The sequence below is a fragment of the Camelus dromedarius genome, chromosome 8 (genome assembly GCF_036321535.1).
Source record: "Camelus dromedarius isolate mCamDro1 chromosome 8, mCamDro1.pat, whole genome shotgun sequence".
Lineage (NCBI taxonomy): Eukaryota > Metazoa > Chordata > Mammalia > Artiodactyla > Camelidae > Camelus > Camelus dromedarius.
Genome location: NC_087443.1, coordinates 74,526,011 through 74,550,261, shown reverse-complemented (window position 1 = coordinate 74,550,261; position 24,251 = coordinate 74,526,011). Strand labels below are relative to the sequence as shown.

Here is a 24,251-nt window from a genome sequence, read left to right as displayed (position 1 = left end):
GGCCAGGCCCCCCGGGGCCAAGTGTTGATTCCGATACTCGTCTGGGTCACGCGGTCAGTGTTGCCCCTGGCACCGCGCTCCCTGGCTGCACAAACAGTTGGAGGAGACGCTGCTTGGAGGGCGGCTTTCACACTTGGCTCTCCCCGCGGAAATTCTCGGCTGCTTCATCCCACCAAGCAGGCTGGCTGCCCGCCAGGCCTCCCAGCACCGCACCTTCCTGCCCAGGGACCCCTCCGTTCCGGGAGTTGGTCCTTCGCCTTTGTTTTCTCAGAGGCTGCGGTGGGAGTCAGTGTCCGCACTCGCCTTGGCTAAGCTTGAACGTTGAGTCTGGAGGCAGGAACCACCCAGAGAGTCAATGCCACCAGCTCCTGGAGGTCCACCCAATAAACTGGCCACCCCCAGGTTATGAACAGCAGGGGCCAGGATAACCAAACAGACCTTCTAGAGCTTTGGACAGGATTCTGTTCACAAGAACTGGGGACTTGTTCCAGCCTATACTAAGACCTTCCTGAAACTGGCCTTTACTCCTTTGTTCATACCTTACACCACTTTGCCTGAGAGCCTCGCCACGGATCCTGTGTGCACAGCACCCCACACCGTGGGCCCCTGATAAACAAGTGTGGCGTACATGCTTCCCTTCCAGCTGGGACGGATGCTTTCTACCCCTCCAAACCCCAGGTCCAGCTCTCCTCCCGCGTGAAGATTTCCTGAAGTTCTTTCCCCAGGAGCTGCACCCTGTTCTGACATCGGGGAGCAGGTGTCTGAACCCCTGGCCTGCCATTCATTATTTTCAATTCATATGTAGTCAGCTCATAATTACCAGAGCAACAAAGTGAAAAATTTCCCAGTTCCTGCTCTCAGGGAAGTCCCCACAACACAGAGTGATGGTTGATTTAATGTGTTAACTTGGATGGCCACAGTGCTCAGCTATGTGGTCAAACATCATTCTAGATGTTTCTACGAGAGTGGGTTTGGGGATGAGATTTACATTTAAATTGGTGGGCTTCATGTAAAGCGCGGATTCCCCTTCACAAAGCGAGTGAGTCTCTTCCAATCAGTGGGAGGCCTGAGTAGAACAAAGACTGACCTCCCCAGTACAGGAGGGGTTCTGCCAGCACACGGCCTTTAGATTTCAGCTGCAACACTAGCTCATCCCAGGTCTCCATCCTGATGGACCACTGTGCAGAGTTTTGACTTGCCGGTTAACATAATTATGTGAGTCCAGTTCCTTAAAATAAGCCTCTCTCTCTCCCTGTATAAGCACGCGCACACACACACACACACACACACACACACACATATCTTACTGGTTCTCTGGAGAACCCTGACTAACACGGTGAGGGAGCCAGGTCAATCAACAGAAAAGGTACCATGTGAAAAGTGGGCAAAGTACAAAATGCCTTCAGAGCAGACGACCCTCCACCCAGCTGGAAGTCAGGGACAGAGTCAGAGGAGGGACCCCAAGCCAAGTCCGGAAGGACACCTTGCCATTTTGCCTAGGTACATGCTACTTCCAGGAAGAGAGTTTCTTTGCTCCCCTGAGGGCCCTGCATGGAGCCCCTTAGTGCTGGGTGTTCAAGGTCGTATCTATGGACAGTTGATCACTTCTGTAGCCAACCTGTTTAGCCCATGTTATTTCCTATCCTGCTCCAGACAGACATGGAAGGCAGCCAGCCTGCCTGTGGTCATCATTTGAATCTGCTAAGTGAGGCTTCTCCTTACTGCTCAAGGGGAATCAGAAGTGGCTTGGCAAGGCCCCGTGGGCTTCCCTCAGTGGGACGGCACCCTCAGTGGGAGGTCAAGGAACATCCAGAAGACGGTTCATCCGAGATGAGTCATTCTTTTCTCCCCCACCACCACAGCCCCAAGTCAAGGTTCCTGCTCACGCTGCCTTGCCTCTCTCTGTCCTGAATCAGGCCTGAGTAAATGGATTGGTAACTTAGATCTCCAGAACTGACCTAGTTCTACTCTTTTCCAAGGTGTGAATTTTCAGCCTTTCCTTCAGTTCTGTTAGCAACTCCATCCTTCCAGACAGTCCCTTCTGTCAACTGGAGCTGGTTTCTGTTGCTTGCAAACAAGGAATCTTATCAAGATTTCTTTGTGGACGGGAACCAGAGTGCGGTAAGAATGGATCCTCATATGTATTGAATATTCCTCCAGGTCAGGAAATGTGGCAAGCCTCTTTATTCCATAGATTTGAATGTGCACATTCCCCCAACAGGTGCACAGTCTAGCATGAAAAATTTGGCATAATTCACCAGGCTCACTGTCCTATCCATCTCTTGACATTAAGATACATATTTTTGTGTAGAGAGAAAAATGAAGATTAAAAAAATAGAATTAAGAGCATCTTATGTAACTGGCCTCAGCCGCCTCCCTGGTGTGTCCACACACTCCTGCTTCTGTAACACGGGCAGGGAATCAGCTTCCCCATTGAGGCCCCCAGAGGCCTTGAGGAGCAAGGGTGTGGACCCAGCGAGGCCCGTGGTGGATGGAGCAGGGGCTGGCACGGCCCAGTGGCCCCAGAGCCACAGAAGGAATTAGCAAGTGGTCTGCTTCATTTTTCCAGGCGCCGCGCTGTAGACAGGCCTCCTGGATCAGCCGTTAAATGAATTCTGCAAGTGGGCTTCCAAAATCAATAGTCTGCAAAAATCTGTTCAGCCTGCAAACTCTTCCTTGGTCTCCTTCACATTCATCAATGCCTCTCTCCCCACATGCACACTTCCCTCCGCCCAGCACAGCTTGGTGGGGATGAAACGTCTGGGGGGCTTGCAGGTCAGTTCACAGCTGCAAACACAGGAGCCTGTGAAATGATACCAGGAGCGAGTGGCAAAAAAGACTGAGCAGGTGCATCTCCTTGGGAATAGTTCCAGGCATGTTGTTCCGTGGCTGCCCTAATAAAGACACTGCCGTCCTCCCTCTGATGTGCCCCTGGGGTGAATGTCTACCAATGACTGGGTCTTGCTTCATATTATTTATAGCTACCTTTTATTGAACAACTGCTATGTGCCAGGCATGGTTCTATGAACTTCAGGACCATTTATGCCTCTCCCTTTTTCTCATACAAGCCCTTAAAGTATTGTCCTTCTTTCACAAATGAGGAAACCGCGGGTCAGAGAGGTAATAAACACACCCAAGTCAAAAAGTGGCTTAGTGCCTTGGCTGGGATTCAGATTCGATTCTGTCTTCCCTGGAAACCTGTGCTGCTGATTTCACTTTCCAGAAGCAGAGTTTGAAAGCCAGTCGGAACCACGGTGTTAAGTCGGAAACATGGCCTTGGTCATGTCCCTGGGATCACTTCTCATTAGAATCGCCCTCTCCCTCTGTCAAAGACAAGGGCAGATCACCCGGTGAGAGCGTCCCTCAGTTTACCACAATTGTAGAGCCGCCGCGACATTATCCCCTTTAATCTCTGGAAGCTGCTTGCTTTCCATTTGTGTGAGCAAAGCTGGCTCAGAGCTTCGTGGACACTTGGGATAGAAGAGAGTTTTTATTATATAAACAGAACCTATTTTTGAACTTACAGGTTCTCTTGAAGGCATTCCAGTTCTTAGCATTGTATTTTATCCTGAAAATAGCAGTGGGTTGTTGAGAGCAAGCTGCAGGTTCCTAATCTGACAGGCATTTGGAAATATTCGTGAGGAGAATGCAAAGCCTGTTGCAATGTTTATGGGAAACTGAGACACATTTGTGATTACATACTGCTACATGGAACTAATTGCCAGAAGCGTGTGTTGTGGTTGAGCAGAGGAAATGAAACCAACAGTCCTAGAGACACAGAGAACCATCTACCCCGCTCCTTACCACAAGGGAGCCGTGGGCACGTAAGTGTGGCTTTATAAGGAAACTCCCCTATTTTGTCTTGCCAACGTGACCTGAAAACTAGTTAAGAAATTCCAACCAAGCCGTACGTTGTTTTTTGCGTCTATCTGTGCTACTAGTGGACCTCAATGGTAAGTTTTCTGATTAAAATCATTCTGGAATATCCTTGAAGGAATCCCAGAAATTCACAGATACTTTAAAATGTCACATTTCGTAACAATTCAATGAGTTGTTTTAAACTAACTGTTCAAGTTATTAAATCTCAAAGATTTCAAAACAAGTGGCCCCAGCTGTTGGCAGACCCAAGGACACTCAGAGATTAAACGTGGATCAACATCTGAGATGCATCAAGACTAGCCCTGGAGCGCCTTCGGAGAGTACAGTGTTCAACTGAGCATCGTAGGGGACACCAGGGTGGGAAATCCGCCGCTTCCCCATTCACCCAAGGACTGACATCATTCGGAGAGAGGATGGAAGAAACATGACTAGCAAAGCAGGCAGGACCTGCCGAATGTCAGATGAGGAGGCCTCGATAGTGTAGGGTTTCAGGGGAATGCGGGCTTGTGGGGATCCGGGCCTTCATACAGGGGCTGGAGGACTGAGGGAGTCAAGACGAGAGTGGAGGTGGGGACAGCACTTGCAAGCAGTGCAGCAAGCAGAGGAATTGGCTGGGACAGAGGATTTGCCTTAAGAGCAGAGCAGATGCACTCAGGTCAGGCTCGGGTGTGGGGGATTTCAAGCCAGGTGACAGGATTTGGAGTTTTATTCGGGGTGCACTCAGGAGCCGGGCTACAGGGGCCCAGCCTGCCCCTACTTGCTCCCCTCCCTGGCACCTCCATCTGGGTACTGCCATCCACCCAGTTGCTAAGGCCCCAAACCAAGAGGTAGCTTGAGTTCCTTCTTTCAGCCCTACGCATCCTGCTCACCCTCCTGCAGTCCATCAAAAGTCCTGACATCTCTGTTTTCAAAATATATTCTGAATCCAACTACTTTTCATCCCCTCTCATTCTGGTCCAAGTCTCCATTGTTTCTTGGCTGCATGAATACAATGGCTTCTTCACTGGCCCTGATTTCCATCTCCCCAGCTCCTTACTCAGCTTGCAGAGTCCTATAGGACTGGCCCAGCCAGCGTCACTTCTCCCTCTCTGTCCCTACCCTGGCCTCCTCCAGCCACTCTGCAACACGCCTCTCTCCGGCCTACCTCAGGGCCTTTACACTTACCGCTGCTGATGCCCAGATCACTCTTTCCCTGGCTCTTTGTGCTGCTCACATTATCATTCAGGTCTCTTCAAATATTCCTGCCTCCCCCAAATCCTTCCTGATTGCACCACCAAGAGTCCCTTCTCCCCTACTGTCTTCACAGTAGTTGTCACAATGTAAAATCATACTCTTTATTCATCTGTGCTCATTCTGTCTCACCCCCTGGAGTGCAGCTCTGTGGGGGATTCATTTGACCTTGTTCATTGTCAGAGCCCACGCCCTGGAGCTGGGCTGACCCCCAGGGGAGTTCAGGGGCTCCTCAGGCCGTTCAGTGACCTTCTCAGAACAATGTTTTTAAATGTATAAAATAAAATACATTCGATTACAAAGAAAATCAAGCATGTTGAAATAGAATTGAAACAGTTATCACAACATTAAAAGTGTTTGATATAACAAAATAGATGCTTCTTTTTAATATATTAAATACTGAAGTTCAATATGGGTGTAGGAACTACTGTAATGACCACATTTCAAGGTGATGGTGATGGCAGGGGCTGTTTTACAACATCTGATATGAAGCTACCTGAGATTTCTGTGGGTGACAAAAGTCACAGGTACTGCTGATACTTACTGTGGTCTGGGGCCTGCGTTCATCATTGGTAGAAATGCTGAATATTACTTCAAGGTTAGGAAGATGAAAGGTGTCATTGTTTTTTTCTATCTAAGTTCACAGACTCCCTGAATTCATGGGCCCCAGGTGAAGACACTCTACGTAGGTGCTGACTAACACGTTGGAGAAACAAATAGATGAGCGGATAAAGGTTTTGGAGCAAATGAGGCAAGACATCAAGGTTTAGTGCACATCAAAAAAGATTCATACTGCTTTGGAGAGCCAGACTCTGTGCTACGTACTGGGTGTAACAAGATGGGAGAGACACAGCCCTACCCATGAGAAGTTTCCAGTCCAGTTGGATGAAACAGTCATGTGTAAGCAGAAAATTTCAGCACAGCACAGCAAAGTCAATAGCCTGTACCCAGGTCCTGAGCCCACACAGGAGCCGCAGAGCAGGCAATCCCTAGAGCTGAAGGCTGGAGAATAAATTACGCTTGTTCAGACAAAGGAGGGGTTGGAAGTGTGTTCTAGACCCAAGGAACAGCATGAGTGGAGCTCAGAGTTTTAAGGGGTGGTGGTGGTGCAGAGAGCACAATGCAGTGTAAGAAGTAAGGGGAGTCCTTCCTTCCACAAATATGTATTGAGCACCTTCTAAGTGCCAGGCCCTGTTCCAGGGACTGGGAATTTTGTACTGAATGAGACAAATTCTCCGCCTCCAATGAGGTAGCATTTCAGTAAAGAGAGTTAGACAACAAACAGATAAGTATGTGCTGTAGTGTCCAACAGTGATGAGTTCTGAGAAAGACAGGAGGTAAGACTGAGGTGCCCCATGAGGGCTGTGGTGTGGGGAATGCCATCAGCTACCCTCAGAAGCTTTGGGAGGTGACAGGAGACACTGGTGATACAGAGATGCCGTTACGACTGAACTGTGTCTCCCTAAAATTTGTATGTTGGAGCCCTTACCCTCAGTGTGACTGTATGTAAAGATTAGGATCTTTAAAAAGGTAATTATGGTTAGATGAGGACATAAGGGTAGGGCCCTATGTCTGGTGTTCCTGGACTGGTGTCCCTATAAGAAGAGGAAGGGACACCAAAGGATGAGCTCAGAGGGCACAGAGAAGGTGGCATCTGCAGCCAAAGAGACACCAAAACTGCCGATGCCTTGACCTTGGACTTGAGCCTGCAGAACTGCGGGTGGATACGGTCCCGTCTGCAAGCCCCAGGCGGTGGGGCGGCCCGCGGCGCCCCCGCGCGTGCGCACTGTCAGGGAGCCCACGCCGGCGGCTGGCGGAGGAAGATGGAGGAGGGGGCGGTGAGAGGGCCCACGGCGCACGGCCGGGAGGTCGTGGCAGAGGCCAGACGGGGGACGCAGGCGCAGCCAGGACGGCAGCGGGGGGCGTGGAGATGAGGGGACTGCTGAGCAGGTACGCCGGCGGGGCCGGGAAACGGGGCAGGTGTGGGGTCAGGCGGTGGACCGGCAGGCGGGTTTCGGTGGTGGGGACGACGTGCGGTGAGGACCTGGGCCCGCCGGGGTCACCGAGCCACCGAGACTGCGCACACTGGGATGTCTCCCATCCCCACATTTCCATGCAGACTAGGAAATGGGGGAAGGGCGGTCATTGTCCTGAGACTTCCTCCCTCTGGCTCGTGGGGCTCTTGGGAGCCCCATTGTTCCCACACAAAGGGGCAGTGATCAGTTGGTTGTTTGCAGCCCCTGGTGCCAGCGCGAGAGGCTGTCTCCCTGCCCTACGCCCCGGCGCGTGGGGCACCAGATGATGCGAGGCCTCTGAGCTCCCCAGTGGCAGCAGAGGAGGGGGCTGGGGCTTGTACCTGAATCACAGAAGAGGCATTGATGGGCTGTGGGGCGCGCGGGTGGGGGAAGCCGAGGACTCAGCAGGATGGCACTGGGCTGGCACAGGCTGCTCCTGGGTCCGTAGGCGGCCTATCTCCTCTGTCCCATTTTCCTTGCCTTCTCTTCCTTCCCTCCTTCTGTCCTCCCTACCCCCTGCCTTTCTCTCCCTCCATCTTCTCCCTCTTCCCCTCCACTCTTATTGTTTACAACCTTCCAGCCTATTGAGCAGGTGTGTACTGCTTCCCACTCACCTCCCCTCACACTAGCTCCTCTCTGGCTGGAGCTCCCAGCCTAGCACCCTGCACCCCTTGTCTCCAGATTAGTCCTTACCTCATCTGCTTTCCCTCCCCGCCCCTCATCAGAACGTACCTGTCCTGGGTCCCAGCGCCCTCAGAACCCTGCTGGGTGGATGACGGATGGCTGGGTGCTTGGCCCAAGGACTTGTTTACTGAACTAGTTATCTGGTTGATTTGAGCTCATTTGGGCCGATGCAGCTACTGGAGTCAGTGTCAGTATCTTCTCCCTCTCATGTCACAGTGGCCTTATCAGGGCTCTTCCTTGTCCTGATCCTGCAGCTGCAGGTCTCAGGGAAGATGCCCTGTGGCTTTCTGTCTGCCCCTTTCTCATCAGGCTGAGCATCCTGGCTTTCCAAGGGACCCAGCAGGTGTTCTACCTCCTTAAGCCCAGTTGGCCAGGGGTGGACAGTATACTCTGGCCCAGATCTCCTGTTCTGGGTTCCTTGCCTTCTGAGCACTTATGTGCACGTGCTTCTTACCTGCCACCACCTTTCCGTTTTCCTGGGTTAATCGATTGATAAACTAGTTCATACCATGGCTACGGCTCCTAGTTTCATGGAACCTCTGCATTTTAAGTGACATAGCCTGAAGGGACAATGGTGGTCTCAGAAGAGTGGCATTTCAGCAAGGTGGGCAGGTGGATTGGGTAGCTCCACATAAACACCCAGTGCTGCCTCTGGCAGGGCCCTGTCTTCTCTAATTAGCACGAGTGTCAGCGAAGGCATGAGTGGGCGAGTGCAGAGTGAAGCCACGTGTTTGCACCTGTGAATCAACTGCTCATCCCTGGGGTCAGAAAGTAACTTTCATGAGAAGAGATTTCTGTCCATTTTGTTCTGTTTCTGCAGCACCTTCAAGAGGGTGTGGCCCAGAATTGGTGCCCCAAATGCTTTTTAAATAAGTGAATGTGCCAGAGCCCCCGTAGCCTAGCGTGGCCATTCTTTCCAAGAGGCTGGGGGATGGCCCAAATGGCTTCTTGGGGTCCCCTAAGTGCTATGATCCACTTTGTGTAAGTTTTCATCTACAGTCATTAAAAGGGGTTACTGCTAGTTCTTTGCCTTACAGCAAACCTGCTTTCGTAATTACACATAGTATTTGGATGGCTTTCACAGCCCCTGTTCCATTTGTTCCTCACGATCACCTGTGAAGGAGATGGACCCAACTCTATTACCCCGTTGTATAGAGGGGAGAATGGAGGCTTGGGGACATGAAATGTCTTGCTCAAAGTCACCCCCAGAAGCCAAGCCCATGGTCTTTCCTCCACCCTTCCTGCCTCAGGGGCATCCGTCAGGTCATGACTTACGAGGGAGGGTCTTGAGAGGCTCTTAAGAGCCAAAGTCAGGAAGAACTTTCCATTCAAAGACAAACACCCTCTTCAATTTCAATATATGGTCTCTGGGGCCTTTTTTTTCCTTCCATTTTCTTTTTTTAATTGATGAAATTCACATAAGATAAAAATCATCAATTTAAATGTACATTTCATCAGCATTCAGTACATTCACAATGTTGTGCTATGTAAATTCCAAAATATTTTCATCATCTTGAAAGAAAACCCCAGTCCCCATGAGCATTCAGTCCCTGCTCCCCTCCCCCAGCCCTGGGGAGCGTGGGACTGCTTTCCACCTCTGTGGATTTACCTGCTCTGGGCATGTCGTGTGGAGGGGGGCATATAATTTGTGGTCTTGCGTGTCTGGCTTCTTTCACTTAGTGTAGTGTTTCCAAGGTGCACCCTGGTAGCAGGTGTCAGTACTTCATCCCTTTCTGTGACTCAGTAATATTCCTTTGTGTGGATCATCACATTCTGATTATGCAGTCTGGAGGCATTTTAAAAAGACGATGGGAATCCATTTCATTTTTTTGGGACATCACATTCCGTGCAGAAGCCTTTGGAGCAGGTCACTTAGGCCTGGTTAAAACTCACTTCTGTCTCACCGAGCCCACTGCACGGTGGCTTCCCTCAGGGACACTGAGAAGTCCCTGAAGAGACAAACTGGAGGTCAGGAGTGAGTGGAGATCCCGTTCTACCATGTGCCCAGTGAACCCACACAAAACTGGCTAGTGCGGGGATGGCACTGGGGATGGAACCCGGAAGCAGCTCTGTGCCCAGCCTGGAGGTGAAGTCGCCAGCACCCAGAGTTGGGGGAGACCATTCCTTGCTGGGCTTTGCTCGCCTCTCTGTGCAGAGGAAATGAGTGAGGCTGGGCCCCCGGCCCTTTCTGCCTTTCACACCCGAGCTTCTAATCTGTTCATCCCTCATACGAGTTGCTCCATGGTTAATTGTCCAGCTTTGGGTTCCAGGTTGTTTTTTCCTCCACCTGCCACGCAGAACTTTTCAGTGCTCATCAGAACCCTCCTCAGGGTTCCAATCACTGGACTCCAGCATGAACTATCTATGGGGTTCATGGGTTCACGAACAAGAGTTCCTGGGGCAATTCCACGAATTAATTACACAAAGTTTCTGGTTCATGGTCAGTTTTCAGTAATTGAATAATATTCAGTAGTTGTGAATAATAATAATAGCAATAATTATTAATACTATAATTTAGTGCATTGGAAATAGCAATACAAAAATGTGACTGGCTTGTCTGCTGGGTGAATTTCCCAGTTTCCCTGTGTGGGTTTGAGATGGAAGCCATGCACCTGTCATTTCTGGAGTGAAGCATCACCACCTGTGGCTACCTGACAGTGAACCACAGTGTTCTCACCTCCTTGTCAGCCCCAGACACCAAGAGAAGCTGGGCTCTGCAGACCAGTTTGGGGTCCATATTTAACAAGATTCAAACCAGAGACTGTACTTCCTCCCCACCCCCTCCCCACATCCTGTTCCCAAGTGGCTTTGAGGATAGAGCCAACTTCTCAAATGATATCACACCAGGAGCTGATTGTAACCTTGGGTGGGTTGGCTGAAACCCAACAGGCGTCATAAACTAGTGCTTCTTGAACTTCAGTGCGCTTACAAACCAACCTCGTCAAGATGTGGAGTCTGATTCCGCACATCTGGGTGGAGTGTGGGAGCCTGCGTTTCTAACAAGCTCCCAGGTGAGGTATGGTGGCTGGTCCTCCAACCACCCCAAGGGCAGCAAGGCCCTCCACGCTTAATTCCCGTCTTAGTCTGTGTGTGTGTGCTGTCTAGGCCGTCACGGGACCTTCTAGAGAATTCCTAACTGGGTATCTCCACCATTCCTTTGGTATGAAAGCCATGTTCCTTGATGACATTAGGAGACGGCATCCTGGCAGCAGAGACCAGCCTGGCTGATGAGAGGAGGGGCCGGAGCCTTGCTGTGCTGATGATCAGTGACCCGTTGCAGAAGGTGCCCTTGTGATCTGTTTAGTCGGCTGGTCTGAGCCTGAAGCCAAGCTCTTGCCCCACGGGCACAGCCAGGCTGCTGGGGATCAAGTTCAGAGCTCTAGGGGGTGTGCTGGATTGGTGGGAGTTTGGGCCTCTCTTACCCTGCCTTGGTCTCTGCTCTCAGTCATCTGTCAACTGTTAGTATGACATTAGGTGTCAAATTGCTGCCACATGGGCTGCAGCCACACTGCAGGAGGACTGACTCCCCTTCCTGGGTCCTCCCAAGCCAGATCCTGCCCTATCTGGCACCAGGCGGGCCAGCGTTTACTGGAAGGCGGACACATGGCTGAGACTGTGAGTGCCCTAAGGCATCTGGAATATTCTGAGAACAGAAGAGAATGCACACCCCAACCCTGAAAGAAGGTGGGACAGTGCTGAGCAGTGCTGGGGCCCTGAGGCCTGTCACCCCACCCTCGGTACCACTGGCAGCCACTAGGCCTTGGACCTTAATGTTTTCTCATAATTTATGGGGCAATAGTTTCCTTTAGAATATGGGATGGAGAGCCAGAAATCATATATTTTGTTCTTTCCCTTTCTTTCAAGGGGAAGAGGAATGTTCTTGGAAAAGGAATCAAACGTGTGTCCCCATTTGGTATCGTGAATCTCAGACACACCTTGTAGGGTGAGATGTGACTCAGCCTCAACTGGAAATTTTGAAGTGTGGAGGAGGGGGGCTGGTGGCCAGTGGTGGAAAGAGCCACTTTGAAGCATCTTTCAAAGCTCCTAGGCTTCAAATTCAGGGCAGAGGTGCCAGGGCCAGGGTCTGCCAGGCAGTCGGGAGTATGTGCGGGTTCAGGGAGATAGCCAGCAGAGTGGCTGGGGTGAGATGCTGGTCCCATACATGCCTTCTTTGTTGGTGGAAATAGAAAAGGAGGCACCAGATGGGGAATGAAATGAGGGGTTTCTTTGGAGAGCAAGAGAGTAGGGTTGGGATAGGCTGAGGAGTGGGAGAAATCACCTCTGAGAAGAAACTAGCTGTCACCAAGAATCTTTCCTGGAGCAAGTGCTTTTCAGGTGTGTCAACTCAGCTCATCCTCAAAGGATCATGCAAGGGAGATGTTTTCATGCCCATTTTACAGATACAAAAACTGAGGTCCCTTTAAAGGATGCAATCTCCTAATGCCATGGTTTAGCCACTGGAAGCCCCAGGAATGCATATGTAAGCAGTCTTCAGTTCACCAAGCCCATCAGCTGATTCTGGGGCCCTTTTTAGTTAGAGCCACATGTCTGGGGTTTTGTGGTGTTGGCTGTTTTCCAGAAAGGATCGTTTTGACTTTAAAACCTGAGACATAGCATCTGTGAAAACTCAATGGAGAAAAACAGCACAAGATGAACTTCTAGAAGCGTTCTGTAGATTCTGTGAGGCACCTAATTTCTGAGCGTGGACTAAGGACCAGAAAAGTTTTACAACTGCTTGGAATCAGCATGTGGAGACAGTGCTTCTTCCCTTCTTGTTGATAGTGGATGGGATTCAAGCTACTACCTCTGTTTTCAAGAGGAATCAGGAGAAGCTCACAGTTGCTGTATTTGCTAATGTCCCCATAAGGTCAGACCTTTGTCTTTAAAAGATTTTATTGGCTCAGGGCTTCCAGAGACACAGCATCGTGCTCTGTTGCAATACAGAATTGGAGCTAGTACATAAACACTGAGTCAATGGTGGACGTTTATTGAGTGCATACTATATGCCAGACATTTTTGAATATGCTTTACATGTATTACTTCCTGAATCCTCACAACAAGCGCATGAGGCAGGCACTGTTACTCTTATTTTATAAATGGGGACATTGAGGCCCAGAGAGGTTCAGTAACTTTCCCTTGCTCACACAGCCAGGGAGTGTTGGAGCTGAGCTACGAGCCCAGAGAGGTTTGCTTGTTTGTTTTTTAACTTTTATTTCAGAAAATGTCAAACTTATGCAAAAATATAGAGAATTAAATAATGAACCTCTATGTGTCTATCACCCACTTCAACATTTATCAACATTCTGACATCTTGTTTCATCTTTCTTCCCCATATTTGTTGTGGTTTTCTGGAGTATTTCATTCCTGGGTAGCATGTCATTTCACTTGTAAATACATTAGCTAGTTTACTTAACAGACAAGAACTTTTCCTTTTTTTGTATGACAGTAATGCTGTAAAACCTCCCACCAAATTATTCTTCTATGTCATATAAAACTTGGTCCAAGTTCAGATTTCCCTGATTGCCCCCAAAACGTCCTTTTGCAGTTAGTATGTTTGAATCAGAGTGCGACCACCAAACATTGCATTTGGTTGATGTTTTTTTGTCTTCTAATCTAGAGCTGTTGCCTACTTCCCACCTCCCCTCCCCATGCCATTTATTTGCAAAGTAGTCTGGACTTTGCCGTTTATATCTTAGTGGTATCGTTTAACATATTTCTTTGTCTCTTATATTCCCTTTAAACTGGGAGTTAGAACCAGAGGTGGGATTCCACTCAGGTTTAATGTTCTGAAAAGTCTCTCATGGATACCACTCCTTCTCTCTACTGCACAGGCTGTCTGGTGATTCAGTTTTTAATGATGTGAAGGTTGTTCTCTGGGTTCAGATGATGTCAGCCTGGTCACTTCGTGATGCAGCTCCGTCCATCTTTCATCCATCTAAGCAGCCATCAGTGAGTGCAGTCAAGGTCCCTTGTATCATATGGGATAGCAAAACACTGGTTTTCTAATCTTGTCTTTCTGATCTGTACTTGTTAGCTAAGCTTGTTTTCCAGAGTTTTTCCACATCAGCTACATGTTAACCCAGGCAGTTTGCTTTAAGAGTCCGAATCTGTGCTTCTCAGACTTCCGTGTTTGCACAGATCACCTACGGGTCTTGTTAAAATGCAGATTCTGGCTCATTTTAGTCTGGGCTGGGGCCTGGGATTCTGCATTTTTAATAAGCTCCCAGATGATACAGATGCCACTGGTCTGCAGACCACACTTTGAGTAGCAAGGCCAGTCGATCACCTGCTTGGCCTCTGCCTGGTTCTTTCCTCTACAGGACTGTCGCCTTATCTTTACATGGGTAAGCTACTCTAACGCTAAATGGTGGTTTTACGTTTACCCTTACAAAGGCAGGGTTAGTGGGTTTTTAACTTACCTCTGCCTTCAGAGTTACCTCCTGCTTTAACCTAGGCTGCAGAATGCATTATTCAGACTATATTATTATTATTATTAATTATTAATTTTTTATTTATTTAGGGGGGAGGTAATTAGGTCTTATTTATTTACCTTTTTTTAAATGGAGGTACTGGGGATTGAACCCATGACCTCATGCATGCTAAGCACGTGCTCTACCACTGAGCTATACCATCCCCCAGACTATATTATTATTAAAGCTTAGAATTTTCTGAGGAAGGTTGACCCATCACATAATGTACTACAGGTGCAGTTTTTATTGTGTGTGTATGTGTGTCTGTTTGTCATTTTGTTAAAAGGCACATGTTTTTTCCAAGGGAAAATGGCCTGGCTGTATTCCAGCAGGAGACCCTTGTCTTCTAGTGCTAAGTCTATAAACAGCAGAGGATTCTGCCTGCCCTGCGTCTAGGCCCGCTTCCTTTGTTAGCAGAAACTTGGTGATGCTTTGGAGAACTGTCTCCCCAAGATGCTCTTCTCTTGCATAGTCAGGAGGTGGACCAAGCCGACCCTCGCTCTGTGACTCTAAGTCTCAAGTAGAGTGACGTTGGGACTGAAGGTGGTTGGTCTTGTTTACTTCAACAGCAATGCCAAGAAGGGATTGTCCTCTGTGACCTCCTTCTCAGGTTCCTGGGGCTTCCTTGGCCCTCTTTTCTGGGTCTAGATACTCAGTCTTTCTTTGAATATATGGGGTACCCCATAATTCCATGTGAATTCTTTTTCTGCTTAAGTCACCAGAATTGTTATCTGTTCTTCACAGCCAAGAAGCCCTAACTGGTAGAGGCTCCCTCACAGAGTCTCAGTAGGGTAGGACTTATCTGCTTGCTACTTGGCTTAGTAAGACCAGCAGCACTGATCACCCTTCAATACAGGCGATTTATCAGGGGTGCGTGGCTTTACAGGCTGGTCTCACCTATGTGAGACAGAGGAAAAGGAGCAACTGCCAGCATCAGGGACTAGGTCCTGTCAGAGGATCCTCACTCCTCTACCTTCCCCGATTACCTGGCGTTGCAGCTACATCTAAGGGACATTCCACTGATTTTGATCTCAGTGAGGTCACTAATCACAAGAAAGATGATTATATTTAGCATATATAGCATTTTGCTTAAGAAGGTAGGGTGGGATTTCTGGCTAAAGAAGCTATAAGGGTGTGTATATCTTTCCCACTTCCTAATGAAATAAACAAATTCCAATTTGTTTATTGCTAATGAAATAAATTAGTAAACAAACAGAAATTTAAAAAGCAAAACAACAGCAAATAAGCACAAATAGTAACCAAACAAGGAATTACCTTTTGTGTCTAGAAAAGCCATGACCTTGAAAAGAACCAGAAAATTCTGATACAGTGCAGCTCCCGAGTCCCAAACTCTTTCGCTAAGAAAAGAAAGAGGCTGGATAAAATTCAGCATTTCTACTAATATTCTTCAATTTAGAGAGAAACAGGGCCTCTAGCAGAAAAGGCAAGAATAGGTAACCCTGTGAAAAGATCCCTTGAGTTTGGAAGGTCCTAAATGTCACCTTGAAACCTCAGGAGAGAGTAAGTTGCCAAGGATTGCAATTGTGCAGGAAGCCAAAAACCACAGAAGTGTGATACAGCCTTGGCTGGGTGGAGTGAACCTTGATTTATGATACTCAGGGCATCCCCCAAAGAGAGAGCAGAGCCTGGACTTCCAAGAGAAGGCTAGTGGCCATGTTCCTACACCATGATTGTTCCCTTCCCCATCTCTGTGTCCCTGGACTATGGAAGAGTAGAGAGTTTAGTAAAATCCACCACTATGCTATAGCCTATAAGACAACAAGGCCCAGATAATGTGAAATGGGGGTCAAGGAAAATTCCCCTGCCCTTTAGAGTAAACAGGTATGTGCAGAGCTGCACTCATTAAACCTGAACAATATGAGACGTGGTACAGCCCACCATGCAAACACATTATAGCAAACAACAACAGGTGAAAGAAAGGGAACACAGCTGGGGGGAAAAAAAGATCAAGGGCCTGTCCTGAATGAAAACATATTCCAGGAACTACCTATGAACATTTTGAATAATAGAAGAACTTAAGACTATAAATCCAGTAAAACAAGACCTCAAAAGCAAGATGACGTGAAATAATAGGAGATTTAAAAAGATTTCAGTGCAATAGAAACATACCAAGTTTAAAAAAATAATTTTGATGACTTAATACATGAGATGTAAGGAATAATAAAGGTACCACTGAAAAATCAAATTATTGACAAGGAAGAATTACTGAAATTATTCATGGTAAATAAACAGGAAAGGGGCAAAGTTTAACGTAGGTTAGAGGAGATAAAGCAAGAAAAGACAAAGATGATCCAATATAATGATAATTGATGTCTCTGAATTAGGGACCCAACACATGAAATAGGGGAAAAAAACACTCAGATAAATCATCAGAAATAAAGTGCAAACCTTTAGATCAAAAGGCCACGGCGGGGGGAATGATATGTAAGTGCTGACATTAAACCGTATCCTGGTTAAGATATTGAACTTGGAGGATAAACAAAGACTTCTCAGACATTCAAGCAGAAGAAGCCTGCAAGGGGAAAATAGGTATCCCAGACGCACTAAGAGAAGACAATGGAGCAATGTCTAGAATGTTCTGAAGGAAAGAAAGCAAAATCCAGAAATATTAAACTGCTGTGAGTTGTCATTTAAGCAAAAGAGCAGCAGGCAGACACCGAGGTGAGAAAGAATTTAGGAATTCTAGCACCTACATGCTCTTCTGGGAAAGAGCCCCGCCAAACAAAAAGATAGATTACAATGAAGAACTTGGCAATGTAATACACTTAACATGAACTAGGAGGTGGCAGTAAACAAGTCCAAGTTTCCTATTATTTTTAGGAATTAAAAGTCAAAATTGAAACAAAAATTTGGGGGAAAAAAACTCAATGGCTCTTATCACTTCATGACTTTAATCACTTTTTTTAAACTTTGAAGGAATCTATAAGAGCTAATATTTCTTTTGGAAATTCAGCGAACTACAAGCATTTATTGAGATTTCTTCAGCTTTTTAAAATTAATTTAAATTCTTTTAAGATGGCATAATGATATGATACAATTCAGCTTATGCATTCAACAAACATACAGTGCCTTCTGTGTGCCAGACACTATTCTGGGCGCTCAGGAGACGGAAGAGGGAAAAAAGAACAGCATGTTACATATAGATATTTATATATTTATGTGTGAAATTCATGCTATAACATTTATAGTAATATAAACGTATAATTACATAACACACAACACACTTAGATATCTGTATAACAAAAATGCTATAAACTTATTTCTACTCATCCTGTGTAGCCTTAGAGAAATTCGGAATGACGCCCAAATATTAACACTACGATTTCCTCAGTAGTGGGGTTGGAGGTGTGTCATTGAACCTTTCATATTGATTAAATGCTTTTTACCAGGCTCATGTGTAACACTTTTCAATTAAAAGTGGATGTGTTTTTTAAAAACTTGAATGCTTTAGTTAGTTGGAAATGGGAGAATTATTCCCTTTAGTTTGTTAATTTTGCAGTTCTCTCATTACCAACGCTGCTGACCGTGTGCCGTATCTTTGTTAACTAGGACTACATTAATCTTTGGTGAAATGTCTGTTGCATAATTTCCCATTTCGTGTGTGTTTGTATGGTGCTCTTTCTACCTTTGCCATCTTCAACCTGTTTCTTCTTGGCTGCAAACAGTTTTTTCCAGTCTTGCCTACATATGTTTTTATTATTAAAATAATCTTTTTTCTTTATAAAAATTCATGATCATTGCAGAAAAATCAGGTAACGTAAATATAGAAAAAGGGAAAAACTCAGACAATTCCACCTATTCAAAAACAACTTCCTGGAAGCACGTATTTCCAGATGATTTCCCATGTACATACCAGCTGTGATTTTTTTTACAAAAATGTCACAATATGACACTTTTGCAATACGCTTTTCTTCACTTAATTTACTGTGAACATCTTTTTATGTCATTAAATTTTTCCTAAAGCTTAACGATTATGTACTGTTTTATGATTTGGCTCTTTATTTTTAGTTAATTCACTCTTAGCCATTTAGATGGTTTCTTGCCTTTCAGTATTACAATCCGTAAAGGAGTGAGTGTGCTTTATAAATAAATTTTGTGCACACCCATACTTCTTTCCACATAAAGTTGCTGGGACAAAAGCTAAAGATATATTTAAAAGATGTTTGACATCAAAAACTGCCATGTAGGAAGACTGACCAAATTTCTGTCCCACCAGAAGTATATGGCTGTTTTATTTACCTACAACTTGCTGAAAAGGCATCCTGCTGGTTTCTTAAACCTTTTCTGATCAGTAAGAAAATGTGTCTGAAGTTTGCTTTAATGTTTTCACGTTCTTTGATTACTAAGGAAGTTGATTTTTTTTATTATGTATCTGTCATTTCTACTTCTACAAGAACTGCATCTTCATGGTTTTTGCCATTAAAAAAAAATGGGCATGTGTTTCTTCTTGTTTTGGAATAGCTGCTTAGGTTGTGAGGATAGTGACCCCCTATTGTATATTTTATAAATCTCTTTCCTGATTTGATACTTAATTTTGATTATGATCTTCTTTATACAGAATTTTTACTTATTTTTTTCTGCCACCATATTTGTCAAAGTTCTCCTTAAAAACATCAGGGAAGTGTATAATATAACATTCAGAAGTTTCTATTTGGTTACAATGGGAATGGAAAAACTCAAGCACTTGACCTTGCGAATTTGACCCTCCAGCCCGGCTTTTTCTGTTGAGTTTTCAGATCATCTGGTTCCACCGCGGTTTGCTTTCATCTCTCCCAGTGCCGGGTTGTTGATGACCTGCCATGATCCATTTCTCTCTTCTGGGGCACCTGCAGCCGACCAGGACCTGTGGATGGAGTGATCAGAAATGAGGCCTGTCCTTTGCGGACCAGGGCTCTCTGCCAGGCTGGTGGAGCTGCCAGCAGGCACCAACAAGAGTCTTGCAGGAGCAGCCCTTTTGAGGATGGGGCGGGAGGTGCCTGTCGACATTCCTGCAGACGGGAGGTGCAGGCTTGGGCCCCCCGGGGATGTGGCCCCTGATCTGGACTTCATCCCTTGGGACACTGAGGCAGGGCAGGGCGACACTGTAATTGGAGAACTTGGGAAGTCACCTGAGAGCCCTGGGCCAAGGGCATGAGCTGGGGCCTGGGCTGACAGGGAGGCGTAAGGAACCTCGATCAAGAGGAACAAAGCAACATCCCAGGTCCAGACACCAGGGGTGGTCAGCCCAGAGGCCGCTAGCCAAGGGCTCTGAAGACCTAACACGTATAGGTTTTAAACTGTCTTGACTCAGGCTTGAGGTCATCTCCCCCTTCTCTGGGGCCCCCAAAGCACTTGACCGGCCTGCTCTTCGGTACACTTGGCTTTGTGTTAAGGTTATCCATGTACGGGTATGCTCTCCCCTCCTGAATTGCGACCCTTCTGCAGGCTAATCTCATCTTTGGAGCCCATCGAGCGACCAACGCAGTGCTTGGCTTGCACAAGCATTTCTGCAGAACGAATGCCTTCCAGGATCACGTGACCACGTTCATCTTACAGCTTTCAGATGAGCAGCTGCTGCTGCTGCTTCGCCTTCTCTTCATCATGGTGGTAATGATGCCGACACATTCCTTTGCCCAAAGTTGGCTTCATTGGTCACGTAGTTCATCCAATTTGGAAGAAACAGGGTTTTCCCAGCCATTCATTCTTGTTCCAAAGATGAGATTTGTTGTAAATCAGGATTCTTGGTTATCTATTACGAAAAAGAGATCCAAAGTTCTATTTATTTCTAGGCTTTCTTGAGACTCAAACACCAGACAGGAGCTCACAATAGCACTGGCTTATCAGTGTCCACAGGACCAGCCAGGACTGTCAATCAAAAGTGATGCAATAGTTAAATGAAAATGGAAAGCTTGTGTTCTGCTTGAGTGGAGGCCCTGAGGACACTTTACTCCAAGGATCCACTTTATAATGTCACGGAGGGAAGGTTACGACAGAACTACAGAGGCCGATCCAAGACCCTGGACACAAGCTCCCTCCATTGAGAGATTTGCCATCTCCATTCCTGGGGCGGGAGGTTGTGGAAGGGAAGTTGTGGGACCATTTGGAAGACACAGCAAGAGAGAGTCATGCCTCTGCCCCTGCCCTGTGTCCTCTGTTTCCAGCTTTTGAAAGGCAGCTGTTGAAAATGAACCCGAGTGATTTTTTTTCCTGCACACGAGCTCCGTTTGCCCCTGTCGCTGGCACTGACCTAGAAGCGCAGGCCTTCGGACTGTCCCCAGCCCCACTCGAACAATCAGCGCGCTCTGCATCGCTGCGCAGGCCTGGGTAAGGCCGACCTCCACCCGTCAGGCCCCTGTCTGGTTCCTCTGCTCACGGTCCCACCAACAGGGGTGGCCTGAGGAAAAGCCCACGTGGGAAATCTGACTGATGGGGGGAGAAAGTCAGGAGAAAGCTGGGTTTGCAGGGAGCCCAGTGCTGTAAATCCAAGATCCCCTCTGCCACCAGAAAGGAACAGAGGCGTATTTGTTATTCTTTAAAATGTGTCTTCTAAGCATCTGGCAAGTCACCGTGTTTAAAAGTAATGCATGTTCCAATGAAAGGAGGGCTTATGAGTGAATAAAGCTGACTATTCACCGTCTGGCGTGGTGTGTTTGACTTGAACGACAGTCAGAAGGACGAGTGCGTACTTGACATTTCTGCTCAGGCAGAGTGTCTGATGCGTTGCCAGTCTGTCCGCAGGATGGGCAGCTGGTGGAGACCTCCTCTGTGGGTTCACCGGCAACAATGTAACTTCCCCTAAGTCACTCAGCATGGAACCACATTTAGGGGAAAAACTCAGGGATCTTAAGTTTACCTCTTTGTTCCCATACCAAATGGTGTGGTGGGGGTATAGATTCCCAGCCTCTGATCTGAGTCAGGCCGCTTTGTAGCTGTGTTACTGTGGGCAGGTCGCTAGGTCTCTCTGTGCCTTAGTTTCAGGATTGGTAAAGGGCAGCCATTCAGACTTGCATTTGTGAAAACCTTCTTTAGAACTCTGGCCCACGGGTCAAATCTAGCTTTTGTACAGCTGGTGAGGTAAGGAAGGTTTTTAAGTTTTTAAATCATTGAAAAAGTCAAAAGAAGAGTGATATTTTGTGACATGCAAAAATTGTATGAAAGTCGCATCTGAAATAAGCCAGACACAAAGGATGAATGCTGTACGATTCCACTTACACGGGGTACTGAGATCGTCAGACTCACAGAGACAGAGCAGCAGGGTGGGTGCCAGGGGCTGGGGGAGGGAGGATGGCGAGCTATCGTTTAATTTGTATGGAGTTTCTGTCTGGGAAGATGAAAAAGTTCTGCAGATGGATGGGGGTGCTGGTTGCACAACAAAGTGAATGTACTTATGCCACTGAACTGTGTACTTCAAAATGGTGAAAATGGTCGATTTATGTTATTCATATTTTACCACAATAAAACAATTATGTGAAATTCAGATTTCAGTGTCCGTAAATCCAGCTTTATTGGAGCACAGCCACACCCATTCACGGCTGGATCGACTGCAGCTCCTTTGGCTACGACAGCTGGGTTGACCAGTGGCAGCAGAGACCATCAGATGCACAAAGCCTAAATTATTCTTATCTGGCCTTTCGCAGAAAAAGTTTGCTGAGCCCTGGTTTAGAGACATAACATCTGCTGCTTTTTTTTAGGGGGGCACAACGCTAAATCAGAACACTGATTCACAACCTCTGTTCCCCCCCATGTTCAGGCATCTCAGAATTCAAGGTGTCATTGGTGGAGGCAGAGCGGTGGGACAGAAAGAGATGGTGACGTTGGGGGTCTAGCTCTGCCACAAACGGCCTGGGTGGCTTTGAGCAAGTCCAGGGCTACAGTCTACCCAGAGGTGTGGGGGTGCGTGTGGGCCCCAGACTCACAGTGCCTGTGTTTGCGTCTAGCAAAGCCACTTCGGAGCTGTGGGACACTGGACTAGGTGCTGCACTACTCTGCCTAGTTCCCCCATCGGTAAATGGGGATAATGATAACCTACCTCACAGGATTTAAAGGGTAGTGTACTTTGAGATAATAAATAATTTCTTTTTTTTTTGGTAACAACTTTTTTGAGATATGATTCACCTGAAACAACTCGCCCACTGCAAGCGTACAGTTCAGTGGGTTTTAGTACCTGCACAGTTGTGCAGCCATCACCACACCCTGTTTTAGAACATTTTCATCATCCCAAAGAAACTCTGTACCCTTTAGCAATCTCACTGTGGTTCTCATTTGCATCTCCCTAATGACTAATAGTGTTGAACATCTTTTCGTGTACTTATTGGCTATTTATACATACTCTTTAGAAAAATATCCATTCAAATCTCTTGCCCAGGGCTAATGAGTAGTTTCTGAAGTTAGGTGATGCTTGCTCAGCAGTGTGAATGACCTTAACGCCAATGAACGATATACTTAAAAATGTCTGGTGTAAATTTCATGTTATGTACATTTTACCATAATTGAAAAAATAAAAACAGGGACATAAGTGCACATAGTACTTAGAGTCGCACCTGGTATGCAGCAAGCAGTCAATAAATGCAAGCCATCTATGTAGTAGTGAAGTGTTGAAACCAGATGATGGTGAAGAATTACGATAACGCTTGTGATCTGAAGGAGCGTGTGCACTTTGGATCCCAAATTTATTACCCACATGTGAATCCCTTAAAGCATAATCTCTCTGTCTGTGCATCCTCACAGGGGCAATCGGGTAGGTGTTGGGGCTTTCTTCTCCACGGAAGGAAGCCAATGATGGAAAGAATATGCTTGAATTCTTCCTACTCGATGATACCAGGTGGCCAAAATATGGCTCCCACCTCCAATAGTCCCATCAGGCACTTCCTCCGTAAGACTCAGGGAAAAACCGGCCTGAAATGACCTTGCGTGGAGTTTAGAACACGGAGCTAAGGCGAGGTCCTTGTTTGATTCCTTCTAGTGCCATGAGCAAATAGTTTCCTTTAGAGATGATTAAGAACATTATTGCTGCATAATTAATCGTCTTAAAACCAGCTCTTCCAATGCAGTGACTTACGATTCTTAGCAAGCTTTTCCAGTCTCTTCTTTTTGTTTCCAAAATAATTGAGTTACAGCTAAGTTAATAAGGAGTGATCGGTTCATTGCTTTAAGAGACTTGCGTCGTCTCACGGAAACATATGCAGGGCCCCAAACCCGTCATTCCTAACAGACAGAACCAGGAGAGAGGGCAGTCGCCTGATATAAGACCTCTCTTCAAGGTAAACTTAATCTCTGGTTTTTAAAACTGCCATAAAGACTCGTTCAGGGAGAAAGGCAGTTGAAGCCCAGCCTTGATGTATCGTTACCCATGGAAACTGACCAAAATGGAAGGCAGTGCTGAGATGAGGGGTTCAAGATTCGAACAAGTTTGCTAAAGATCACAACGTTTGCTGCAAAACAGCAGCTCAAATTTCAGCTGCGGAGGTTTGCCACATTCTGGGGCCATCCGTCCAGTCAGGCCATAACTTAATTCTGTAAATCAGCGTTCTGCCAATGGAGATGTTTTCAGCTGGTGGGGGGCTCTGCCGGGTCTGTTCTTGGCAGCCTCCCTTGGAAGTGGTGTGTGCCTTTCGCCCTCTTCAGATCCTTAAAGACAGATTTGAGAGCTGGGAAACTTTAGCCTGTTTAAAGGAAACTCAGTCCATATGTGGACCCCTGACAAGACCCAGGGCATGCTGGAGATTAAAAAATGTGATGATCACACTTTGTGTGGGACGTGGGAGAGGGAAGGGGTGGGAAACTGGATAATTTTTTAGCACGTAAAGGCATGCGTCAAGCACAGATCAGAAAAAAAATTCTGTAAACACAGGTTTTACAAGCAGCACAGAAATGGACTCATCTGGGGGGTAACTTGGTTGTAAAAGATTCTGTTTTAGATGATATTTGTATTTTTTTTCTTTAATTGAAGTGTAGTCAGTTTACAGTGTGTCAG

At 46.8% G+C, this 24,251-nt stretch overlaps 1 protein-coding gene across 1 annotated transcript in view; it reads left to right on the top strand.

The window, feature by feature from the left end:
* Positions 1–6,956: 6,956 nt before the first annotated feature.
* Positions 6,957–24,251, top strand: part of FGFR2 (fibroblast growth factor receptor 2) — a 136,211-nt gene continuing 118,916 nt past the window's right edge. The window contains exon 1 of the mRNA XM_064488494.1: positions 6,957–7,059. The gene's annotated coding sequence lies outside the window, so the exon portion shown is untranslated. The remainder of the gene's footprint in view (positions 7,060–24,251) is intronic.